This window comes from Monodelphis domestica, chromosome 7 (assembly GCF_027887165.1).
Source record: "Monodelphis domestica isolate mMonDom1 chromosome 7, mMonDom1.pri, whole genome shotgun sequence".
In the NCBI taxonomy this organism is placed as follows: domain Eukaryota; kingdom Metazoa; phylum Chordata; class Mammalia; order Didelphimorphia; family Didelphidae; genus Monodelphis; species Monodelphis domestica.
The window spans coordinates 160,099,207-160,114,894 of NC_077233.1; positions in this window are offsets into that span (position 1 = coordinate 160,099,207).

Consider the following 15,688-nt stretch of genomic DNA (forward strand, 5'->3'; position numbering starts at 1 on the left):
TAATTGCCTGAGTCTAGTTGGTTGCCTGGGATTTAGCTAGGCACATATATGGTTTTATTTTGTAGCATGGCATAATAGATAGAATGCTATATATTATAATACTAGATTCCAAGTGATAGATATATGTATATATATATCATATATAACATATCATATATAATATGTATTATTGTGAGGATCAAATGAAATGTTTGATAGCTAGTCAGTAGTGACATTTCACAAACCTTAAAGTGCTATTTTTCTATCAAGCACCTTATATGATCTCATAATAACATATATGATATTATATATGTAATATATATCACCTTGTAAAGCTTAAAACACTATCTACATATCTCTTTCCAAATGTTAAAGTGCTTTCTAAATGTCACCTGTCACCTCTAATTATTATTCAAGGGTCAGACTAAAATTGGGACTTAGATGGCAGAGGAAGGAGTTCATATATTTTCTTGTATCCTTCTTATATTAGAGTCTATTGGTATAGAAATGAAAAGATACAAAAAATATTACCTGGTCTAGATCATATCTAGGTTTCTATGAATTCCTTGTTTGTTTGTTTAAATAACTGGATAATACTACATACAATGGGGAGAGTAGTTGTGTGGCAACTGTATATTTCAATAGCTACCTTCTTTAGTAGTATTCAATTGATTGAGCAGTAATATAGTCACATTTTCCTGAGCAACGCTTTCTCCCATTGCTACATATTATATCAGGGCAAAGACCAGTATTTATTTTTCAGTGATTGATATTAGTTATTTTGCATCAAGATGTGTTGAATCTTTGGGTCTATATTGGACTTTCTATTTAGGCATTATTCTAAAGAATTAAAATAACTCAAGAATGTCACCATCATTTTTTTACTTAATAATTTATAAAGGGTACCACTGTGAAACATTTAAAGCACCATGATAGATTCATGCCCTAAAAAAGGAAGAGAATTTTAGTTTTTGTGGAGTGGGTGGTGAGATGTTACTGGATGTTTCTTTATTGTGGGTGGATTCTGATATAAATAACCTCTGTCCCCACTTCTTTTGTACTGCTAGCCATTTGGTATTGGGAGATGGGCAAATCCCCAGGTAGTGAGAAACCTGCATGCATCTTAGGAAAATAGAACTAACCACCTGGGGAATTCTTCTCAAATAAGATGCTCTATTGTGTTAGGATGTGTTCTTAACAAACAAGGGATCAAGATGGGGGTTCTTAGTGTTATTTGAAAGGCAACTGATATTGGGTTGATATAATGTGGGTGTCTATAATGTATATAATGAAGGTGACAAGTTTGGAGAACTCTGCTGTTTCATAGTAATTGAAGATCTATAAAGGGCAATGGAATCACCTCCCATTTCTTTGTATTTGCGTTGTAATTTCTGGCATCCATTCACCATTCCCTATGTATTCCTTTGCTATCAGATTATGGTCCTCTGTTCTGTTCTCATTGATGATAGTCTCACCTGGTTCACAAGAACTCAGAGAAGTAGCTGGCTGTGATAGAGAGAGTGCTTGGAGTTAGGATGCCCTGAATTAAAACCTGGCACCAAACATTTACAATATTACTAGTGTAGTAGTAGAAGGAGAAGAAGACAGAGATCCAGAAGAAGATGGAGAGTGGATAGTGGAGAGATTATCATCAGGCAACATGTCTACAGGAAAAAAGATTGGGGAAGAAGACAATGGATCAGACAGAGAGAACTGAAGAAAGAAGATATGGATGGATTGCAGAGGAAGTAAAGCAGATTGCACATTGAAAGAATAATAGACTTTTTTCTTTTACACAAGGATCTACTGCAGAAGAGGATAATGGACTGATTGTATTTGATTTGTAAAGTTTTGTAAAGGTTTTCTATCATTTTGCACACAACACAATTTCACTATAGCTACATGCATCAATACATATCTTAGCACTGAAGAAGGAGGATGGAAGAGGAAGAAGAAAGAAGAAGAAAGACAACAGACAAAATGGGAAGAGGAATATCTGAAGATCTGGTGAATATAATTGCATCTAACATATAAATTCAGGACACATTAATCAAAAAGATATTCATATTAGTTCTATGAGGTCTTACTTGGATAAAATGTATTTGGGATATTTCACTCAGGTAACATTGGAATACATGTAGGATTATTTAGATTTTTTTGTTTTGTTTTTGTTTTTTAGTATTAGCAGAGGACGGTAATTTTCTTACACAAACATGTACATATCTGTAAAATACTTTATATATTTGTAATATATTTCATATTTAGGAATTGTATTATAGTTTAATGGAGGGTGAGTGTGTAGATAAGTGTGTTAATATGTAGATAGTATAAATTTTGTATAAGTTAATGTGTAAATAGTTGTGTAAAAGTGTAGATATCGTAAATTTTGTGTAAATTTTGTACAGGTTTTGTATATTCTTGTATATTTATGTAAATTTAAGTGTGAATAGTTGTACAAGTGAAAAAATTTCTATTTTTATATTCTTTGTATATTTGCAAATTTGTACAGAAATTATTTTTCTACATATTTGTAAATATGGGTATAGTTAAAGGTTCCAAAAATATAACTTTTAGGATAAGATACTTAGTTTCTAATTTTATGTAGACAGTTTTGTTTTCTGTATTAGTGTAAGGTTTACCATAAGGAAAAGTTTTATTTTGCAATTGTTTCAACTAAGAGTTTTAAGATATATTTTGCATAAGTTTGCATAGTTAGACAGATAGTTTTATTTAATGTAAAAGAGTCTGCTATGTTGTGTTACATGTAACTTTATCTTTGCAATTTTTTGTTACATTCTGTTTGTTGAGTTTTGCTTTGTTATTGAAACTTTTGTATATGTTTTCTTTAATGCAATTGCTTATTGTAATTCCCTTTCCCCCTAATTCCTTAATGTTAGGTAGTGTTAGAAAGGAATAGATAAATTTTAGATAAGAATTGTTTATTGTGGGATTAGATAAGTAAGATAGAGTAGGTTTAGAATAAGGGGGATTTATGTAGTGATGAGCATATGACAAATCTGTAGATTTGATCACATGCTCAGAGGGCAGAATGTAGAAATAAGTTAGGGGTGGTCTGGTTTTCTAGGGTTAATTAAAAGATGGGAGTTTTGAGATAAGCCCTGGGAAAGGATTCTGTGTAGGAAGGAATTGTGGGAATCTAAAACTGAAAATAACTGAACTTCATTTCCTTCTTGGATTTCATCTGAGTTGGGAGTGGATGTTGTTTCTCTGCCTACAATTTCAAGTTGAAGGAGGAGTTTTGCTCTAAGAGATTCTCCTTGGAAAGTCAGGATTTTGTGGAGAAATCTTTGGCATCTAGGTAGAGGGTTTACTTGTAGGAAACTAATTTTCCTGAGTCCAGGCTTCATCTGACAGTGGTCCATCTATCAGAATTCCTTTTGGCTAAAGTAATTCAAAGTTTTCCATCTATAACTTTGAGTTACTTTAGTACAGCAGTCAAACCCAGAGGTTTCCCCCTTTCTTTTTCTTTTTTTTTTATTAATTACTAGTGGGAAGATTATGGTCAGTCAGATAGCCTGGGAGAGGGTTTTAGATAGCATAAGGAGGTATAGGTAGGGCCTAAAGAAGAACAGAAGGCTCTCCTTAAGCAGGGGACTTAGGAGCTAGGTGAAGGTAGTTTGAAGATATCAGGGTCATACCTATAAGTTCCCCCTTATCCCTTTTGTTAAAATAAACTTTATTTCCATAATCAAAGGGTTTGGTGCCTAATTGGCCCTGAGGAATTCCTAGGTGGGTTATAATATCTTACATCCCTCTAGGGTACTTCCCCATTACAGGATAATATTTGAGAAGTATAGCATAGTACCTGGCACAGAGTGCTTAATGAATGTTTTTTTCCTCTTTCCTTCTGAGAGTGCTTCTCATTTATAATGCCTATATTTTACATGAACTTAATCATTTGCGTGTTGTCTCCTTTATCAGATTGTGAGTTCTTTGAGGGCAGGAACTATGCCTTTCCTTATATCGCTAGTAATTAGCATAGTGTAACACTTAAATATTTGACTGATTGACAGATAACATCAGTGTTTCTAATGCTTCAATGATTCTACTCCATTTAATGGTATAGATCCTAAGATATTCATGCTTTCTCATCCTGTACCATTATTGTTCATGTTTTCTCAGAAATATTCCCAGTGTATCCAGCTAACACCTTGGAGGCCCTTCCTCTAGTTCTTTTAGCATTACCTGGGTCCTGGAGCAGTACAAGGACTGTTCATCTGTTATCCATTGCTCTTAATACATGACCATCCAACCTCCTTTTCTGAATAAAAGTTTCCTGGATGATTTCTATCTCTGCCATTTCTTGAATACCATATGGTAGCCTTTTTGTTCCTACCGCTTGTCACTTTATTATTATTCTGATGCTTTTAAGTATGATATTTTCTGTGATTGGTAGATTTTAAAAAGTCTTAAAAGATGGCTATGTTCAGTCCCACTGCTGCTTCTTCCTTGTTGCATTTGTTGAATGGAAGCCATTCTTACCACTTTGTCCACTTCCCTTTTGGGGGAAATTTTGAGGAATTATGAGATTTGAAAAGTGCTTTAAGGAAAATGTTACAATGGCAAAAGAGCATAATTCCCCCTTCATTCTGTCTCCAGGAACCTACAAAGTCCTACAAAAATTTACTTGAGTGTGAGGAAAAAATTGTTGGATATTAGCCTTGATTACATACATTATTTCAAAGTCATAATATACTTGAATAGCAGTGAAAAGGTCAAGATTTCCAGAGGAGATTACTTTTTCAGAGTGGAGAATTATAGCCAGATTGGGCTGGAAGAAATCTTAAAGATCATTCATTTTATCCTCATCCCATAAGCTAGACAATGTCTAGCCTATCCCAAATTTTCTAGTATTCATTCTATTTTAAAACTGGTCTATGCATACAGTCTTCTACTTTAGCTCTATGCTATGGTGAATCACACATCTGGTTCACAGGAAAGTTCTTCCAGGAACTAATCTTATTTCCTTATTTCACTTTCTCCATGAATTTCCTTTATCCTGTGCCCTGCCTTCATTGGAAATGGAGATTTTGGCCATTTGTTTATATTTCAAAATGACTTTTTGTTTCTGACTATGTCCTTTCTTCTTCAGGCAAAGTAACTCTTCTAGCACTTTGAATTTTTGATCCTAGTCAAAATATCAATCTGTAGATTCCCTTTACTTGTAGAACCCAGCCTCAGTGAGATAGCATGGTACAGGGGGAAATGGACTGTACTTGGACAGAGGGCCTTAAATTCTAATGCCACTTTTGCACTTTGTGATTTTTGTAAATCACTTCATATCTTTGAATTTTAGTGTTTTCATCTGTAAAATGATGATAGTAATACCATTTGGGCAGCTAGGTGGCACAGAAAATAGAGTGGCAGGCCTGAAGTCAGGAAGACTCATCTTCCTTAGTTCAAATATCATGTTGGACATTTACTCTGTGACTTTGGGCAAGTCACTTAACTGTTGACCTCAGTTTCCTCACCTGTAAAATGAGCTGGAGAAGAAAATGGCAAGGTACTGCATTATTTTTGCCAAAACAACTGCCAAGTGGGGTCAGAAAGAGTTGAATATATCTGAATGATAAAATGATATTATTTACCTATTTTTTAGGGTTGGCATGAAAGTGTAAAAGACTACAAAATTTAAAGAACTAAATAAATGTGAGCTATTATTTTGTAGTTATATATATATATATATAATGGGAGAATTATTTTACAATTAAAATTCAGCTTGTCACAAATTAATACAAATAATGTGAATTAAGACAGTATCCTCTCTTTCTGACTGTTAGAATATCACTATTTGATGATGACAATATAGTGACATCTCTCACAATGTGAAAACCTCCTTAGACAAGTAGCTACTGGACAAGACTACTGGGCAGTAACCACTGCAATCTGTTGAGGTCTTGTGTGCATTGTGTGTGTGTGTATACATGTACATAAAAGGCTTAGTCACCTCTATTTTTCCATTTCACAAAGGCAGTTGCTTGCCTGGTTATGTTCAGCAGGAACCTCTTGTTACATTTTTACCGTTTTGCTGATGCACCATGTTGTGGGTTGTCTTAACTAAAAGTAAAACACAAAGAGGAGTCTGTGTCCCCACCAAAGAGAGTAGAGGCTGCCAATGTGTGTTGGAACTGGTGTTGTGGTCATCCATGCTGGTTCAGCAGCTAAGGAAGAAAACTGCCTGGAATCTTAGTAGAATTAACAAATAAAGTTGACTGTAAGCAGCAGAAGGTATAGAATCTCCATGAAATATCTTCTATAAACACCTAGATTTTTTGGGGGGACAATCTTTCTACCCCTGTCAGGTATATGTCCAGTTTCTCTTTTTCATAGTATTCCTTTCTGTATTATTCAGTCTACAATAGGATTGGGCTGGCTTTTATACTCAATTTATTTTATTCCCTTTTGTCTAGAACACATTATAGATAGGATTAAAAAATTGTTTGAAATAAACATTTGGAATCATTTGAAAAAGTGAAGTGGTTACACATCCATTCAAATCTGCACTATTTGAAGTTGTAATTATGTAAAGTATGATAATTGGTTCTAGCCTAATGGAAATATACAAGTACAAATTCTAATAATGCAAATACTTCGGGGGATTCACTATTTGTACTAATCATATTTCACGTTATACTATGATTTATGTGCCAAGGCTAACTGACCACTTAAACACAGTGCTACATGGTCAGTTCATGGTCATTTGTTTTAATTTTGTCATAACGACTGATTAAGTTGGCATTCTGCATATGTAAATTAGAACAGCCTCCTTTTGGATCTGACAAATCCCTATTTTGTTGATTCTAAGAGCATAAGCTGACAGACATGTCCTTTCAGGTTGGTTCCCAGATGGATAGACTATCACTTCTTAATAGGATTTGATTAAATTCAACAAACATTCATTGAGTGCCCTCTGTGCAAAGTACTGCACTTGGCATTGAAAATACAGATAGAGATATGATACAGGACTCATTCACAAAGAGCATGCAATTTTTTATCATTAATATATTTCATTTTACCAATTATATGTAATAACGCATTTCCACATAAGTTTTCTGAACTTATCCAAATTTTCTCCTTCTCTCCATTCCCTCCCCACTCCCAGAACTGGCAAGCATTTCAATCTATTTTATACATGTATTATCAGAGCATACAAATTTGTGTGGATAATGCCTAGGAGAGGCAAATGTGAAGTAGTAAATAATAGGTTGACTTTAGAGCCAGGAAGACTTGGGGACAATTTATCTTTTTTTAGTTCTGCTTCTGATTCTTTGTACTTAGCTACCATGCCTCAGATGCTTTCTCATCTTGGAAGATGCCTCTACCTTACAATCAATCCCCTTCTCTCGTGGATGGGCTTCTTCCAGAATCTCAAATTTTTAAGAAAAGACTCAAACCCATCCTTCATTGCTCTCCTAGTTCTGCTTATAAACCTCTGGTTTTTGCTATCATTTCCCCCTTAGATACCTTCTCTTGCCTCATTTTCAGCTCCCTTTTATTAGCTGTCTTTCCCAATTAGAATGTAAGCTTCACAAGGCCAAGGGTTGCCTTTTCTTTTGCTTGTATTTGTATTTCCACTTCTCTGCTCAGAGCCTGGAGCATAGTGCTTAATACATATTTGTTGACTTATTGATTTAACTGCTCAATGCTCGAGATAATACCCTAAGACTATAAATTCCAGAAAAGATGCCAATCTGCACTGGTTAAAGGAATTTCCTCAACTGGAATTTCTATGCCAATGAAATCACAGGTCCTAGAACTATTTTTTGTTTGTTTGTTTTTCCCTTTTTAAAATTTAGAGTATTTTTTCATGGTTATATGATTCATGATTCCCCCCTCCTCCACACTATTTCCTCCCCCTCCTGAACACAGCAAGAATTTCCACTGGGTTATACCTGTATCATTGTTCAAAATCTATTTCTGTGTTATTCATTTCTGCAGTAGTGTGATCCTTTAACATCAAAACCCCAGTCATATCCCTGTCACATTATGATAGATCATATATTTTTCTGATGCATTTCTGTTTCCTTAGTTCTTTCTCTGGATATGGATATCATTCTTTCTCACAAGTTCCTCTGAATTTTCTTGGGCCATTGCATTGCTGCTGGTAGAAAAGTCCATTACATTCAATTGTGCCATAATGTATCAGTCTTTGTGTTCAGTGTTCTCCTGGTTCTGCTCCTTTTGCTCTGCATCAATTCCTGGAGGTCATTCCAGTTCACATTGAATTCCTCCAGTTATTATTCTTTTCAACACAATAGTATTCCATCACCAACAGATATCACAATTTTTTCAGCCATTCCCCAGTTGATGGTCACCCCCCTCATTTTCCAATTTTTACTACCATAAAAAGCATAGCTATAAATATTTTTGTACAAGTTTTTTCCTTATTATCTCTTTGGGGTACAAACCTAGAAGTGGTATGACTGGGTCAAAGGGTAGGCATTCTTTTAAAGTTCTTTGGGCATAGTTCCAAATTACGCTCTAGAATGGCTAGACCAATTCACAACTCCACCAGCAGAGCATTAGTGACCCAATTTTGCCACATCCCCTCCAACATTTATCATTTTTTTGTTGTCATATTGACCAGTCTGCTAGGTGTGAGGTGGTACCTCAGAGTTATTTTAATTTGCATTTCTCTAATCAGGAGGGATTTAGAACACTTTTTCATGTGCTTATTGATAGTTTTGATTTCATTGTGTGAAAACTGCCTCTTCATGTCCCTTGATCATTTGACTATTGGGGAATGGCTTAATTTTTTTGTTGTTGTTGTTGTAAATTTGACTTAGTTCCTTATATAGTTGGTAAATTAGACATTTGTCAGAGAGTTTAGTTATGAAAATGTTCTCCCATTTTGTTCCTTTCCTTCCAGTTTTGGTTGCATTGGTCTTGTTTGTAGAAAACCTTTTTAATTTGATATAATCAAAATCATTTATTTTGCATTTTGCAATATTCTCTATGTCTTGCTTGGTCTTAAATTCCTTCCTTTCCCACAGATCTGACAAGTACACTATTTTATGTTCACTTAATTTATGATTTCACTCTTTATATATAAGTCACATGCTCATTTTGAATTTATCTTGGTATATAGGGTGTAAAATGTTGATATAAATCTATTTTTTCCCATACTGTTTTCCAATTTTCCTAGAAGTTTTTGTGAAATAGTGAATTCTTGTCCCCAAAGCTGTGGTTTTGGTTTTATTGCACACTAGCTTACTGAGGTCATTTACCCCTAGTCTATTCCATTGATCCACTTTTCTGTCTCTTAGTCAGTACCATATTGTTTTGATGACTACTGTTTTATAGTACAATTTAAGACCTGGTCCTGCTAGGACCCCATCCTTCACATTTTTTTTTCATTATTTCCCTTGATATTCTTGATCTTTTTTTTCTTCCAGCTGAACTTTGTTATAATTTTTTTCTAATTCTATAAAATGTTTTTTGGTAGTTTGATAGGTATGGCACTAAATAGGTAGATTAATTTGCGTAGGATTGTCATTTTTGTGATGTTAGCTTGTCCTAGCCAGGAGCAATTAATGTTTTTCTAGTTTAGATCTAGTTTTAATTGTGTGAAAAGTGTAGTTTTGTAGTTGTGTTCATATAATTCCTATGTTTGTCTTGGCAGATAGATTCCTAAATATTTTATATTGTCTAGAGTGATTTTAAATGAATTTTTTCTTTCTAACTCCTTCTGAGTTGTGTTGGGAATATATAGAAATGCTGATGATTTATGTGGGTTTATCTTGTACCCTACAACTTTGCTGAAGTTGTTAATTATTTCCACTAGTCTTTGAGTTGATTTTCTGGGGTTTAAGTATATCATCATATCATCTACAAAGGGTGATAGTTTAGTTTCCTCATTGGCTATTTTAATCCCTTCCATTTCATTTTCTCCTTTAATTGCTACTGCTAATGCTTCTAGTACAATATTAAATAATAGAGGTGGTAATGTGCATCCTTGCTTCACTCCTGATATTATTGGGAAGGCTTCTAACTTGTGCTCATTGCAGAAGATACTTGCTGATGGTTTTAAATGTATACTGTTTATTATTTTGAGGAATGGCCCTTTTATTTCTATACTTTCTAGTGTTTTCAATAGGAATTGGTGTTGTATTTTGTGAAAGGCTTTTTCTGCATCTATTGAGATAATCATATGATTTCTGTTGGTTTGATTGTTGATATGGTCAATTATATGGATTATTTTCCTAATATTAAATAGTCCTTGTATTCATGATATAAATCTCACCTGATCATAGTGAATAATCCTTGTGATAACTTGCTGGAGTCTTTTTGCTAGTATTCTATTTAAGATTTTTGCATCTATGTTCATTGAGGAGATTGGTCTGTAGTTTTCTTTCTCTGTTTTTGGTCTGCCTGGCTTTGGAATCAGTACTTCCCTCCTCAGCTATGGCTGCTCTCCCAGATTTGCTCTTGTCCCTCTGGTACCCCCTCCTCCACTACTATAGACTAAAGGGTTTCTTCTTAGGAAGATGTCTTTCCCCTTGATCTGTTCACTCATACAATTCAAGTTTTGGGAAAGGATGACCACTTTAATATCAATTAACTTAATCAGGGTAATACAAAGGAATGGCTGGCAGAGAAAGAATGGGAACAGAAAGTGGGGAAAAGGGGGTCCCTTTCTTTAGCTAAACTCATTTCCCCTCCCTCCTCAAATTTGGGGGGAACTCAGGCTTTGGCAGTCTGAGCCCCTTGAGAGATAGTTAGGTTGACTGATCCTGGGTTTGGCCCCTTGGCTACAGTTCAGATCCAGGGCAACATGAGCAGAGATAAAGTCTTGACAAAGAGCTCAATATCTTTCTCAGGTTCCTCTTCAGTAGTCTTTTCAATTGGGAAATGTTGGGTGGAGGGATTTCTAGTCACAAGCAGGAAAAAGGCAGGTAACCCTTAGGAGAAAATCTTAACCAGCCCTCTCTCTCCAGCTTCTCAAAACTGAGAGCAACTGAAATCCCAGACAAAATCATCTGGCTTCTCTCAACATTCCAGACCTCCTGGGACCCCTCCCCAGTTGAGGTGATCAGATCCACACATTCTTCAGCCTGGCACTTTTCTTATGTGCTAGCCTCCACCACAATACCATATTTGTGTCATAAAAGGAGTTTGGTAAAACTCTTTCATTGCTTATTTTGTCAAATAATTTGTATAGTATTGGGACTAGTTGTTTAAATGTTTGATAGAATTAACTTGTGAATCCATTGGGTCTTGGGGATTTTTTCTTAGGAAGTTCCTTGATGGATTTTTCAGTTCCTTTTTCTGAGATGGGATTATTTAAGTAGTCTATTTCCTCTTTTGTTAATCTAGGCAATTTTTGCAAATATTCATCCATTTCACCTAGACTGTTATATTTATTGCCATATAATTAGGAAGAGTAATTCATAATAATTGCTTTAATTTCCTCTTCATTAAAGGTGAGATCCCCTTTTCATCTTTGATACTGTTAATTTGATTATCTTCTTTCTTTCTTTTTATTAAATTAACTAGTATTTTGCCTATTTTGCTTGTTTTTTCCAAAGTACCAGGTCTTAGTCTTATTTATTAGTTCAATAGGTTTTTTTCTTTCAATTTGATTGATTTTTCCTTTAATTTTTAGGATTTCCAATTTAGTTTTTAATCTGGGGATTTTTTATTTGTTTTTTCCCTAATTTTTAAAGTTATAAGCCCAATTCATTGATCTCCATCCTCTTTATTTTGTTGGTATATGCACTCAGGGATATAAAATTTCCCCTGACTACTGCTTTGGCAGTATCCCATAGGTTTTGATATGATGCCTCCTCATTGGCATTCTCTTTAATGAAATCTGTCATTGTTTCTATGATTGCTTCTTTAACCCACCTGTTTTGAAGTATTAGATTATTTAGTTTCCAATTAAATTTAAATTTGCCTTTCCATATACCCTTGCTAATTATAATTTTTACTGCACTATGTTCAGAAAAAATTCATTTATTATTTCTGCTTTTCTACATTTTTTGCAATATTTCTATGCCCTAGTACATGGTCAGTCTTTGTATATGTACCATGTACTGCTGAGAAGAAGTTGCATTCCTTTTTATCCCTGTTCAGTTTTCTTCAGATATCTATTAACTCTAATTTTTGTAGTATTTAATTTACTTCCCTTACTTTTTAAAAAATTTATTTTTAGGTTCAAATTATCTAGTTCTGAAGAGGGAATTTTGAGATCCTCCAGTAGTATGGTCTTACTATCAATTTCCTCCTTGGGTTCTGTCAATTTTTCCTGTAGAAATCTAGATGCCATACCATTTGGTACATAAATGTTTAGTATCGATATTATTTCATTGTTTATAGTACATTTTAGCAAAATGTTTCTTTTAATCAGATCAATTTCTATTTGGACTTTGGTATTGTGATTGCTACTCTTGCTTTTTTATTTTAGATGATGCATAATAAATTCTGCTCTAGTCTTTTACTTTGAAGTTGTGTGTGTCACTCTGGATCAAATGTGTTTCTTGTAAACAACATATAGTAGGATTCTGCTTTTTAATCCATTCTACTATCCATTTCTATTTAATGGATTAGTTTATCCCATTCACATTTAGCATTATGATTATTAATTGTATTATCCCCTTTAGATACTGCTCTATTCCCTTTCAATCTTTCTCCTTACCAGTATTTTGCTTTTTGGTCACCCCTCTAGTACCCCCTCCTTTCAGTTATACCCCCCTTCCCGTGCCTTGTTCCCTTTCTTCTTCTCTGTAGGTTGATAGAATTCTATACCCCACTGAGTATAACCTTTCCTCCCCTCTCTGAGCCAGTTACAATGAGAGTGAAGTTTAAGTAGTGCTTGTCACCAATCTTATCCTCCCCTCTCTGTGTTGATTTTTTTCACCTCTTTACGTTATTTAATTTATCCCATTCTATCTCTCCCTTCCTTTTTCCCTCAGTGCAACCCTCTCTTTCAGCACTTGATTGATTTTTTTACATGTCATTTATATGTATCCATATCATATGTATCCATATATATCGTTCTATATCATCACATTTACATATACATCATAACATCATATACATCATATTATCATAATCAGCTTACTTCTCCACCTTCTTTCTGAGTACATTCCTTCCATCTTCTCTAATACTATGAGTAATATTTAGAAATTACAGATATCCTCTTTCCATGTAGGCATATAAACATTTTTACCTTGAGGAATTCCTTAAATTTTTTCTTTCTTATTTACCTTTCTGGGCTTCTCTTGTGGCTTGTATTTGCCTTCAAATTTTTTGTTTAGGTCTGGCTTATTCCTCAGGAATGCTTGGAAATCTTCAATCTTATCAAATGACCATTTCCCCCCCCCCGAAAGAATATACTCAGTTTTGCTGGATAGGGGACTCTGGGTTGTAAACCCAAATCTTTTGCTTTCCTGAATATCATATTTCATGTCTTACAATCCTTTAATATAGAGACTGCTAGGTCCTGAGTGATCCTAATTGTAGCTTGGTGGTATTTGAATAGTTTCTTTCTGGCTGTTTGAAGTATTTTTTTCCTTGACTTGATGGCTCTTGAATTTAGCTATTACATTCCTGGAAGTTGTCAGTTGAGGATTTCATTCTGGAGGCAGTCTGTGAATTCTTTCAATTTCAAATTTATTTTCTTGTTCAAGGATCTCTGGGCAGTTATCTTCGATAATTTCTTGTAATAGGATATCTGTTTTTTTTTTTCATCATCATGGCTTTCAGGTAGTCCAATAATTCTCAGATTGTCTCTCCTAGATCTATTTCCTAGGTCTGTTCTTTCAATAAGACATTTTATGTTTCCCTCTTGCTTTTTCATTCCTTTGATTCTGCTTTATTGTTTCTTGATTTCTCATGAAATCAATAGTTTCTAGATGATCAGTTCTGATTTTTAAGACCTGGTTTTCCTCTGCCAGTTTTTAATTCTCCTTTTTCAATTGGCTCATTTCTTCTTGCATCCCTTTCATTTCTTCTTGCATTACTTTCTTTTCTTCTTGCAATCCTTACCTTTCTCAGCCTCAATTATTTTTTTAATCTCAAGGTGTTCTTGATTCAATCAGTCACACCCTTGATTGCCCTCTCCTGGAGCTCTACCCTCAATATTGGGCAAAAAGATCACATTGAGAACTGTGTCATCATCTCAAATATAGACTGGGATTACTGGATTCACTCTGGGATCATGTGAATTGGACCCCTTCAGCCCAGATTGCCCTGGATTTCTCCTCATGTTTGAAATTTCAAGGGGTATGAGTTGGCTTGGACCACTACTTGCCCAGCAGAATCTCAAAGACTGCCATCTAGACAGGGCTTTAGCTTTGAAAATGAGGGAGCAGATGTGTCTTGGTGTGGAGTGTGGCTTGCTCTTGGCTTGCTCTTCACTTGCTGCTATGCCTCCTACTAGCTCTGCTCCCCTCTCATTCCAATTCCCCAGATAGTCTCTGCTTACCTTTTGGGTTTCTCCTCTTTTTGAGGGTTGTTTCACTTTGTTTCTTGGTGGATCCATCACTCCTGAATTAATTTTGTAGTGACATTTTACTCTTGGTGGGGGAGAATTTTTGTGGTGAAATAGTGCTGCTCTCTAGTTACTCCTCTATCTGGCTCCACTCCCATAAGTTCAATAAAAACTATTTCAAAATTGAATCCCCTACCTCAGAAGGTAGCAGGTTCCCCCTGATTTGAAGTTTCTAAGCCAAGCCACAAAAATAATTTCTTATATATGTTGTATAGGGATTCTTTTAATAGTGCATCTTAGATGAGATATCTTCTAAGGTCCTTTCCAACTCTAATTCTGAACTACTAAAATCTGATAAAAATGTGTTCTTCAGTTTGCAAACTCAACCAGAGAAATGGTTGTGATTAAAAAGGTGCATTTTAAAGATCTAAAAGAATATAGATAAAATTCTTATCATATTATCTTTCTCTTGTAATTTCTTTTCTTCCTTCAGATTTCCCCATTACCTGCCAAGAGTTCCACAAGCTTCCATCTTGCCCAGAGTTATCCTTGCTTCCTCAACTTTCACTTACTCCCCTTCCCCTGTATCCAATACATTGCCAAATCTTGCCATTTCTACCTTCCTAAAATCTTTCTTAATAATATTCAGTCACATAGTCATCATCCACGTAGATGCTCTTTCACCTCTCTCCTGGACTACTGAAATAGACTTTGAAAAAATAATTAAAACCCTTACCATCTCTGTTAGAATTGATACTGAGTATTGGTTCCAAGGCAAGAGAGCAATAAGGGACAGACAATTGGGGCTAAATGACTTGCCCAGATTCACATAGCTAAAAAGTATCTAAGGTCAAATTTGAACCCAGGACCTCTTTGAACCTCCAGACTTGGTGCTCTTTCCAGTGAGACACCTAATTGTCCCTGCAATAGCCTCCCAATTGGCTTTCCTGTCTCGAGGCTCTCCCTACTCCAACCCATTTTCCACTCAGCTAGTAATATGATTTTTCTAAAGCATTGGTCAAACTGTGTTACCACCTCCCTTTGCCCCTCAGTAAACCCCAATGGCTCCCGATTACCTCCAAAACCAATTGTAAACCCTTCTGTTTGGCTTTTAAAGCTCTTTATATCCTGGTCCCTACCAACTTTTCAATCTTATACTTTACTTCCTTCCACATGTAATTTAGCTACACTGACAATTCCTTGAATAAAACACTCCATTGTCCCCCACTCCCTCATTTCTATCTTTCAGTTTCC